Genomic DNA, 12,019 nt, shown 5'->3' with positions numbered 1-12,019 from the left:
GACTAGCAGGCAGGGAGAAGCATCTCAAAATTTGGTGAGCACTTTAAACCTACAACATTTGTGTGGAAAAATACAATATGTGTATACATGAAAAATGAGGTTCATAATTATATTTACCACATAAACTTATTAGGACGAAACAAGTAAACATTTGTAAAGCACTTAGAAAGTCACCTGGCACAAAGTGTGTGCTGCAAGAATTAAATATACCTCTGGACAAATACACAAGAAACTTGACTGGTGTTGCCTGCAGAGAAGCTCACTCAGGGGACAAGACATGGAGGAAGACCCACTTTTTCACTGTATATTATATTTAGAATTTTGTACAATGTATTCTACCTGTTTGAAACAATGTAGTTTTCCTAGTTAAAATATCCTGCGACTGAGAAACCTCTAGAAAACATGTACAATAGGCTCTGTGTGCCTTGTGGTATGGACACCATGTAAGATAACCTGGGTTTGAGTCCCAGATAAGTCACCTATTTGCTTTGATCTTAGGTAACTGCTTTTCTGTCTCCGAATTTATTGTGCACAAGACATCACGATCATTTGGGGAATCCTGACAAAACTGTTGCCAGCACTATAAAAGATGACGTTTTGGCTTCAGTGTTGCTTTGTTGGGGAAGCCTTATCTCAGCCTTGAATAGGTGGGGTATACACTCCTACAGCTCTATGTACATACCCTTCACAGCATTCATCCACTTGCTGTCAACTAATTAGGTGTAACGGTGTGGCTGGTGTCTGTTTTCTCTACTAGAATGTAAGATCCACGAGGGGAAGAGATGCTGCCTGCTTGTTTGTTACTGTTTGCCAGTGTCTGGCCTTTCGTTAAGCTCAAAATATTTGCTGACGGACTAAAATCACCCAGAACAGTCTACATTTACTCAGTGAATTGCACCTTGGATCAGAGCTCCATAGATGTTAAACTCTTCTCTTGCTGTGCTTCCTCCTGTCCCTTCATCTTCCATGAAAATGTCAGTTTCTTCTTTTAACCACTTATCCTTTATCAGCAAGCAGGATCTTCCTGTTGCCTTCCAGTTTTCTCAAGCTCCTATTCACCCTCATCCTGCACTGGAAAGCCTTAGTGTGTCTGGGCTGCTATAACAAAATACCAAAGACCAGGTGGTTTATAAACCACAGATATTTATTTCTTACAGTTCTGGAAGCTGGAAGTCTGAAATCAAGGGGCTGGCAGATTCAGCGTCTGGTGAGGACCTGCTTCCTAGATGGCCATCATTTTGCTGTAACCTCACAGGGAGGAAGGAATAAGGGAGCTCTCTCAGGCTTCTTCTTGTAAGGGCACTGACCCCATTCAGGAGGGCTCCACCTGCATGAGCTAACCAACTCCCAAAGGCCCCACCTCCTAATACCATCACCTTAGGGCACAGGATTTCAACATGTGATTTTTGAGGAACACATTCAGACCACGACACTGGTCTGATATATCATCTCTGGATAGTGATTAGCTCCTTCACAGCCTTTTAACTCCCCAGACGCTGTCAAAATCCATTCTCCCATCCATCCTGGGAGATATTGCAGACCAATTTGGAAAACTAATATACGGTGATAATGAAAAACTAATAAAAGATGATAAGGGCTCAAAATACCTTGATGTGTTGTCTCTCCTGGAAACAATTATAATTTAAAAAAATCTTTAAGTACATAATTACAAGTAGATTAATAAATAAAGGTCAACTGATTCTAAACATTGGAGTGCACCTTAAGCCAAAGTGTAAAAAAGTAAAGGAACCCAGCTGCGGTGGACTGTTGCAGGAATGGCCCTCAATGTTTCACGCCTCCAGTGTCCATGCCCTCGGGTGGCCCTCTTGCACACTGACTCTGGACCTGGATATGTAATTTTCTGTGGCCAATGGGACAACAGAAACCATGACACAAGCATGAAATGTGCTTGCACACTGAGGCTTGCTCTCTTGCTGCTCTTGGAACTTGTAGCCCAGCATAAGAAGAAGGCCAGGCTATCCTAGTGGAGGATGACAGACCATGCAGCCGAGACACACATAAGTCCAGCCAACAACCAGCCAACCCCTGGAAGCAGAGCCACTTAGTTGACCAGCAGCTATCCACTAGGTAGGATCAGTCAGAAGAAAACACCCAGCTGAGCTGGACCTAAAGTGCCCAACTATAGAATCAGGGCACAAATAAATGGCTGTTGATTTAAGTCCCTATATTTTGGAGTAGACTGTTGCACAGAAAAATAATAGCAGAGACCTGATTATCATCCCATACCTTGCATCTTCAGATGCCCATCATTTTTCTCTATTTTAGCTGTTTCAAAGTCTCAAGTAACAATGTCCAATCTGGGTAACTATATTAGCCGTTACATAATTGTTGACAAGTGTTCTATCTCTGAATCTTGATTCTGGTGCTATCTGGTTGTTTGAGGGCCTGGAATGTTTTCAGTGGCCATGATATTATACCAAATAAGTAAGTGGCTCTATATACCATCTCTCAGTATTATTCAGTGAGAATAAAAATACATTTGAAAATATAATTTGGTCATGTGTTGGCTAAGACCACTTGACATTTTAATAAACTTAATGACCATTTTTTAAAAATAAGGTAGCAATTATTTTAGAAAAATCATTTGAGAAGAGTTCTTTTACATGCATTCATACTCGAACAAGCACTGAAAACGCTAGGTAAAATATTTTTAGAATCAAAATAGAAATGTCTTACTATTCCCTCCCTGATTGTGAACTTCTCAATGGTTGGTATGCCACTCAAGTGAGAGTACAAAAAAGAAAATGTCAATGAACTAATACTGTTCTTGTTTTTAAACAAGACAGTTGTGGAGAGGAGACCCAGGGCTGAGTTAACCTACCTACACTGCATCCTGTGATACAAATGTAATGTAAGAGGTAATAAATTATAGTTCTACATGTCTAGTAAGTTTGAGTTAAAGAGGTGTAGAGGAAGCAAGTTAAAAGGAAAATAAAAAACAACTTTAAATCCTAAGGCACTGCCCCTGGGAAGCTCACACTTGACTAAATGCAGAGAGAGAACCTCCATGGCATGTAGTGATAGTCCATTCGTGCTGGCCATTACTCTGATAGTAATGATGAATCCCACACTCAGGTGAAAGAGAGACAAAGTCCTAGTGTTCCAATGATTCTGGCTACCACGGGTGACTTTGCTGGTATTTGATATAATGGTGGCATAGCTTTCAGCATCACAACAACATGCAGCCGCCACAGTACGACAATTGACAGACGGGTGGTGTGGTTCCCTGACCAGGAAACGAACTCTGGCTGCAGCAGTGTGTGCTGAATCTTAACCACTAGACTACCAGGGCTGGCTGGAAGAAATCTACATCCCCAGTCTCCAAGGCAATGCTTTGGCATCTCCACTGTCATCTCAGCCCTCAACCTGCTTTCAGGGACACCGTTGGTCTTACCTTTGCAGGACGTCCTGCTTTAAGCAAAAGCCTAGTCTAAAAGCTTCTGGGTGTGGCCATCTCCCAGTGCAGGTCTCTATTAGCTGGGATAATGAGCAGAGATTCAATGAAGGGCTGGCAAGCAAAAAGAGCACCTGGAACCATTTGTATCATGCCATTTGGTGTGGTGGCACAGCACTGCACTAGGGGCCAGAAAATGCTACTGAGACTATACTCATATAGGACTAAGTGTATGCCAGACACTGTTCTATATGTGTACACTCACTTATTCTCTTCACAATAATTTATGTTGTAAGGAATATTACTATTCTCATTATACAGATAAGGAATTTGAAGTCCAGGGAGATTAATGAATGTGCTCAAATTCACCTAAGTAGGAAGAAGCTAAAATGGGATTGAAACCAGGCAGTCCACATCCTGAGAACAGGCCTGTACACACTCCTCTACAATCACTGCCTTAAATACTAGTCCCACCTCTACTATGTGGAATGCCCTGGAGCCCCGGCAGCGTCCCTGAGATGGCGTATCCTCCTCTCTAAATGGAGATAACTCCATTTGCCTAGCTTCTGGAATAGTTGGAAAACTAAGTAAGAAAGTATTGGAAGAAACCCTTCGAAAGTAACATCAGCACTAACAGTACCAGCTAACTGAAGTGGATATTTCCTGGAATCAGACATTGTCTAGTGTGATAGCCATTCTCTTATATTCTGAGACTTTGTGAGGGACCACCTTTATTTTACAAGTGTGGGGAATGAAGTTTTGGGAGGTCAAATGACTTGATTTCCCAAGGTGGCATGGTTAACAAGTGGCAGAAATGCACTCAAATCGAAGTCTACTTAACCCCAGACCCAGCTCTTAAAGGCTGCGCCTGACTGCCTGATTGCAAAGTGCCACTGCAGATTGTATGTGATTTCTTTCACTTAAAGTGAATTTTAGGCAAAACTAATAATCGTGTACCTGGAAACATCCTGGGGTGTGTAGGCAGGTTGTGGGGTTGGGGTGGGGGGGGGGCTCCCAAACTCTGTGTGACAAAACTCTGTGTGACATCACAGAGCAGCAGGGAATTTGGGATGAGCTACAACAGAAACACACATCACCTTGCAAGAGGTAAGCTCTTTAAAAAAATAAAGTATTATTCTAAAGAAGCCATTACAAAAAGAAGAGAAAGACGAGAAACTTTGGGAAAAACAAAAACTGGAATAGAAAGAAAAACATAGCCATAATATAATTCTTAGCTCATCAGTAAGCAATGAAAAAAATCACAAAATATAAAGTCCATTTATTGAAATAACCGAAAGTAGCAAAAAAAATTATATTGGAAAAATAGAAAAGGTGTGAAGATTGTGTACCAAAGCTAAATTCTATCTACTAAAGCAGAAAATGAAAAGATGGAGACATCTAAAATTGATACAACTGCATACATATATTTTTGGGCATATGTCAAAAACTGGGGAAAAAAAAAAAAAAAAAGGCCAAAACCAAAGAGATGTCATGGTGGCCTCTGGGAAGCAGAACTTGGAATTATGATGGGGTAGATCAGAGAAACGTTGGACTTACACTTTTTTTGTAAATCATATGTGGTATATTTCTTTCCTAAAATATTTTTAAACCAACTGAAAATAGACACTTGGTAAAATTAACATGTATCAGTATATATTCAAATAAAACTTTAAAAATCTATCCTGTGGGTTAATGTTCAGAAAAAGAGATTGATTTACATGGGTAGCAGAGTAAAAAGAGGGCTACCAACCATCATTTTGAGATCATATCTAGAGTAGCCATCACAAATGATTGAAGAAGATGTTACCCCTCGGGAAATACACCAGATGACAACTTGGGCTTTCAAATGGTGCCAGCCCATTTAAATTGTCCTCTTGCCTGAGAAGTGGTAGTTCATACAGACTGAGTCTTCATTGAGGTATTTGAATCATGAGTAGATTTCTAATCTTGGGCCCGTGTAATACCCTTGTTTCTATTGTTCTATATAACTTGCTAAAGTTTTTGAGTTTGGCAAAACCTATCTAATTCTGTGGTAGCCATATCCCCTGAAAGTGGTGCATAGCTTGCAAGAAATATCTTCTCTGATTGTTGAACTACACATTTACAATTGGATGAGCACATGGAGACATGGAAAGAAATCGTGTGTGACAGATAAGACATAAATGAATGTCCCCTATTTCCAGCCTCTCTAGCCTGTGTCATAGCTTATAGGTCCTTGGCTTATGGTATAAGCATTGTATTAGTCAGGGTTCTCCAGAGAAACAGAACCAGCAGGATATATATAGGTAGATTTATAAGGGGAGATTTATTATAGGAATTGGCTCATGCAGTTATAGAGCTGAGAAGTCCCATGATCTACTGTCAGCAAGCTGGGGAACCAGGAAAGCTAGAGGTGTGATTCACTTGGAGTCCACAGGCCTGAGAACCAGGGGCTGATGGTGTAAGTCCTGGTTCGAGTCAGAAAACATGAGAACCAAGAACATCAATGTCAGAGGGCAGAAGACGATGTCTTAGCTCAAGCAAGGAGAGAAAGAACTAACCATTCCTCTGTCTTTTTGTTCTATTTGGGCCCTCAAGGGATGGGATAATGCCCACCCACATTGAGGAGGGCCATCTGCTTTATTCAGTTCACCAATTCAAATGTTAATCTCTTCCAGAAACACCCATGCGGGCGTATCCAGAAAGAATATTTACCACCTATCTGGACATCCCTTAGACAGTCAAACTGACACATAATATTAACCATCACAAGCATGTCAGTGAGAATTTATAAGGACATTCTTCTTGTTTACATAGAAAATGAAGTGACCTTGCCTGTAGATTTTAAAACTCTACCTGAATGCAAGCATGCTTACTGGCCCAGAAAATTGCCACTAACACTTTTTATTCTCCTGAATATTTTTGGCGCAGAAAGTCAGTTTCAGGGCTACGAATTCCATTTTTAACTTTCTTGCTCAAAGTCTAACTTGTTATATAAATGCCGGGTAATTTTATTTTTTTTTACAACTTCTGTATTTTTTATTAATTTGTAGAGCTGGAATAATCAGTAAGAATAGTGGTATACTGATGGGAAATATCGGTAGTTTTCAAAATGATGGCATGCTCACAATGGGTTTTGAATGGAGTTTGGGCCATAGGATACAAATTCACGAGGTATTCGTTCTCTAGTGTATTCAAAATTATTAAAATTATATTTGAGATACATGTACAACATGGATTAAATTTGAAGATATTATGGTAAGTGAAATAAGCCACACAAAAAAGGACAAACATTCTATGATTCCACTTACTTGAGGTACCTAAAGTAGTCAAATTCATAGGGGCAGAAGCAGAATGTTGGTTGCCAGGGGCTGGGAGGAGGGGAGAATGGGTACTTACTGTTTAACGGGTACAGAGTTTTAGTTTGGGAAGATGAAAAGGTTCCGAAGATGGACGGTTGCACAACAATGTGACTGTACAATCATGTGCCGCATAACAAAGTTTCAGTCGATGACAGATCACATGTACGACGGTGGTCCCATAAGATTAGTACCATATAGCCTAGGTGTGTAGTAGGCTATACCTTGTAGGTTAGTATAAGTGCACTCTATGATGTTTGCACAACAACAAAATTGCCTAATGATGCATTTCTCAGAATGTATCCCTGTCATTAAGTGACACACAATTGTATTTAATACCACTGAAGTGTACACTTAAAAATGGTTAAAATGGTGAATTTTAATGTTATATACATTTTACAATCATCATCATAATAACAGACAATGGTGTGGATGTGCTCCAAGAGCTCTGACCTGCATAGGAGGAAGCAGTTAGCAGAGAGGGGCCATGCTGAAGATGGGGTAGGACAGGGACAAGATGAGCAGAGCTGGAGCAAATCTATCAGATAATCATTTTGCTCACATCCCCCTTCATCATCTCAAAGGCTGTTGGTCTAAGAGAGCTGAACGCTGACCCTGGGCACAGACAACTATTCAGGGGTACGCTTGCAAGCCCTACAGCTGAAGTGAGGAGTCTGTGTAATTACTGGACTACAAAGGTTTTCAGTCAGACAGACAGCTGGATACTTAGAGTAAGAATTTTACAATGATGTCTTTAATGTACATCTCAGGAGTGATTCTTTTCTCATTGACTCCCTCCTGAAGAGATTTTTCTTTTCTGAGCCTCAGATCTATTTTGAAGAACTTGGTAAATGTAATAATGGATATTTAAGTACTTGAGAAATACCTACTTGTGTTCAGATAATTTAGGTTTAATGACTGGCCTGTCACTGGGAGAAGAAAGATGACTGTTGAGAAACTGTATTGCAAGAGGGGATGGTACCAACCACACCATCCCCTTGTTGAGATGTCATTGCTCAGATATGCAATTGTCATAGCATTAGAATCAGGAACAAAACTTTTAGTTATGTTGCTTTTAGGTAAAATATAACATAGATCACACATTTGGGATTCAGAAGAAAATATTAAAAACTTGGGATGGGTTCATAATATAATCTAAAAATAAAGTTTTTTTCTAAGAAAAATTATCGTTATTGTGTCCAAAAAGATGTAAATGACATAGTTCCCTTTCCTCGTATTCTTTAATTGCAGTGTCTCCTGGACGTCCCCCATGGGACAGTCACTGTGTTCCATCAGGTGTTTCCCACTCCAGAAAAACTGCTTCAAAGCATGTTGGGTCAGTAAAACAGATTATTCTTGTACCTGGTCCTCATTTGCACTGCACAGACACTCGAGATCCAGTTGCTCCATGCTCTGCGCCTGCTTCTCTCACCTGAGCCCTAAGCCAACTACACCTGCCTTCTCAACAGCTGGAGCCCTCTTTCTTCCTTTGTAGATCTGACTCTGCTTCCAACTTCTATCCTTTGGATTTGAACTCAGCTTTCATACCCGACTCCTTGTTTTTATGTGTCCTTCTCTACTGGGTGACTCTCCAAGGCCCTTCCCCCGATCCAATTGTTTCGATCTCACCTATCTGCCAGTTCCTTCTCATCTAAGCTTTTTGATTCCGTCCTAATTCTAGAACCTGTGGCTGCAGTTGGAGCTGACTCCACATTGTCTAGACCCTCAACATTGCAAGACCACTCTAGTCTAACACACCACTCCATCCTGGCTTCAACGTATCCATCTCATTTTTCTGCCTCTCAACACCCAGGACTCCCAAAAGGCATGCTTTGAGGAAAACATATTTAAATTCTAATCATTTTCACACTGTCCAGAGTGATAACATAATGTAAAAACAGTAACAAGAAAATCATGGTTTGGGGCCAGCCCTGTGGCATAGTGCTTAAGTTCGTGTGCTCTGCTTCTGCAGTCTGGGGTTTGCGAGTTCAGATCCTGGGCACAGACTTACACACTGCTCATCAGGCCATGCTGTGGCAGTGACCCACATACGAAATAGAGGAAGACTGGCACAGATGTTAGCTCAGCAACAATCCTCCTCAAGCAAAAAAAAAAAAAAAGAAAGAAGAAGATTGGCAACAGATATTAACTCAGGGCCAATCTTCCTCACCAAAAAATAGAAAGAAAATCATGGTTTGTAGAATGGCACCAAAAAATTTTAGAGTAAGCACTCAAAAAATTTGCAGAAAAATTGTGTTAAATGTTATAGTCAAAAGCTACTATTTCAACATAGTCTTATCCTATATTACAAGTTTACTTTCTCCTTACGCCAATGACCTCAAATATGGAGACACAGCCCAGAACCCTCTCCTAAGCTCCAGATTTATGCATCCAAATCTTCTCTTGGATTCTTCCCACTCTTGACACTTAGCATCAACAAATCTTAAGTCACGGTCTTCCTACTTGTTCAACCTGTTCCTTCTCTAGTTATCTCAATTCTAGCATGTAGCTCCATGTTGCATCAAATTGCTGAAGCCAAATCTTGGAATCCACTCTGACTTCCCCTTCGCTATCATCCTGCACATTCAATCACCACCAATTCCTGTCCATTCCACTCCCTAAATGCCCACTACATCTGCACATCTCTCTGAATTCCCACTGCATTAGTTTTCTATTTCTGCTGTAACAAATTACCACAAACCTAGCAGCTTAGATAACACAAATTCATTATCTTACAGTTCTGGAGGTCAAAAGTCTGAAATGGGTCTCACTGGCTGAAAACCAAGGTGTCAGCAGGGCTGTGTCCCTTTCTGGGGCTCTAAAGGGGAACCCATTTCCTTGGCTTCCTGCATTCCTTAGCTCTTGGACCCTTCCTCCGTATTCAAAGCCAGCCACACTGCATCTCTCTCTGACTGGGCTTCCTCACACACAGCTCAGCCTGACTCTTCTTGTCTCGCTCTTCCACTTTTCAGGCCCCTTGTGATTACAGTGGGCCCATCTGGATAACCTCCCTGTTTCAAGGTCCATTTATTAGCATCCCTAATTCTACCTGCAACCCAAATTCCCCATTGCAATGTAAGCTAACATTCTGACAGGTTTCAGGAGTTAGGACTTTGACAACTCGGGTGGGAGGGGGACATTATTCTGCCTACCACACCCACTGTCACTGCCAATGTCCGTGCCATCAGCATCCTCTCCTAGGCTACTGCCAAGGCTTTTAGCTAAACTGCCCTTCACCAAGCTTGCTCCCTTCCAAGCAGCCCTCCACCGTGCAGGCAGACCAATCTTTCTAAACATAAATCTGATTGCAGGGCGCTCTCTCTCTCAAGCTTTTCCTATGACTTCCCACTGACTTTAAAAACAAAACCAAACTCCTTATTGCAGCTCACAGGGCTCCTGGTCCACCCCTTGCATACCTCTCTAGCTGCATAAATCCCTCTCCCCTTCATTAAGCCTTACGGTCCTTAGGCACCTCCATTGCCTTAAAGGCCCCCTGCCTCCTCCAATTTCTGCCTCCTCCCACCCCAGCACCTCCCCTTTCATCTCACCCCTTACCCTAGCTCTCCCTTCTGGTCTCAGATCAAATACCACTTCCCCAGGGAGGCCACTTTTGAACCCCAGAATCCCTCTCTTTTCATGTTCTCCACAGCTCTGGTATAACTATTATGCCACAGAAAAAGATTATTCCAAATTACAGAAGTAGTGTAGGAACACATGCTGTTCAAACAATAAAGAAGCAGAGAGAAGAAAAGCTCAAAGTCAACTGCCACACCTGTTCCCACCGCAAAACCCCAAACCTGGACCTTTTTCTATTGGCTTATGCCGCCCCTGCACACAACCTGAATTTCCATATATAAATATGACAACACTATGTACACTTTTGTGGGTTTGCTTTTTGTGTCATTTAATGTATTTTGGCCGTTATGTTAAAAAAAAAAAAAGAAAGAAAAGCAAGACTCGGCTAGCTTTCCATATCAGTACACATATTGACACTTGCTTTTTTTTTTTTAAGTCTCCATAGCATTTTATAAAATGGAATGCAATGCAATTCTTCTATTGATTCCTTTATTGATTAACATTTAAAAGGGTTTTTTGGGGCTCTTAAAAACAACACTCCAGTGGGAATCCTGGTGTATGTATTATTCTGCATAAATATGAGCAGTTCTGTGGCATAGATTGTCAGATATGGAAATAATAGGACAAAAGGCATATATGTTTGTTTGCCAGGGCTGCCATAAAAAGTACCACAAACTGGGTGGCTTAAACCACAGGATTTACTTTCTCACAATTCTGGAGGCCAGAAGTCCGAGACCAAAGTATCAGTAGGTTAATTTCTTCTGAGGCCTCTCTCCTTGGTTTGTTGATGGCCATCTTCACATAATCTTCCCTCTGTACCCAGCTGTGTCCAAATTTCCTATCTTTATAAGGATACCAGTCACATGGATTCAGGCCCACACTAATGACTTCACTTTAACTGATTTATCTCTTTAAAGATCCAATTTCCAAATGCAGTAACATTCTGAGATACTGGCAGTTAGACCCTCAACATATGAATTTGGAGAATGGGGGGCACAATTCAGCCTCTAATAGCATGTATGCTTAAAATTTTTAAAATGCTGGCAAGTTGGCTTTCAGAAAGCCTGGATCATTTTCTTCTCCTACCAATGCTGTTGGAAAGCAAAGTTGGTCTTCTCCAGTAAGCCATAAGCCCCATAAGTTGATTTCCATCTTTTCTGTGCCTGGCACATAGTAGATGCTCAATAAATATTTGTTGAATGAATAGTCACTGGGACAAAATATTTCCCCTGCTAAAGACAATCTGTGGTTTAACCAGATTGGCAGCCCAGAGAGTAAGATTGGCAGCATGTGACATGCACGCATCTGAATCCCTGTCGGGGGCTCTGCTTCTAAGGAACCCTATTGGAAGAGACAGCTGCCCCTGGCAGAGTGGGACAGAGAAGCCAGGTCTCTTGAACTTTTTCCTTGTAAGTTTTCTATTTACTAAGCACTTACCGTGTACCACGCACTGTAGGCAAAGTGGGGTGGTAGGGGGAAGACCCTACAGAGAACAGGTGAGAGATTTTCTAGCAGGGGTGAAAGACACACAGGTATCGTGACATCTAGAGTCAGGCTTCTGGGTTCAAATCCTAGCTCTGCCATTGAGTGGGGCAGATTACTTAATCTCTTCATGCCTCAGTTTTCTCACCAAAAAAGTGCAGCCCATAATTCATACCTTTGTCAAAGAGTCATTACAAATATTTAAGGA

General features: G+C 41.3%; 1 protein-coding gene across 1 annotated transcript in view; it reads right to left on the bottom strand.

Annotated features, from left to right (window-relative positions):
- The window catches only part of PAK5 (p21 (RAC1) activated kinase 5), a 294,957-nt gene that overhangs the window by 108,445 nt on the left and 174,493 nt on the right, over nucleotides 1–12,019 (bottom strand). The window lies entirely within an intron of this gene.

Source organism: Equus asinus, chromosome 15 (assembly GCF_041296235.1).
Source record: "Equus asinus isolate D_3611 breed Donkey chromosome 15, EquAss-T2T_v2, whole genome shotgun sequence".
NCBI lineage: Eukaryota > Metazoa > Chordata > Mammalia > Perissodactyla > Equidae > Equus > Equus asinus.
Note: the sequence above shows the minus strand (reverse complement) of the source record. Positions and strands in the feature narration are given on the sequence as shown.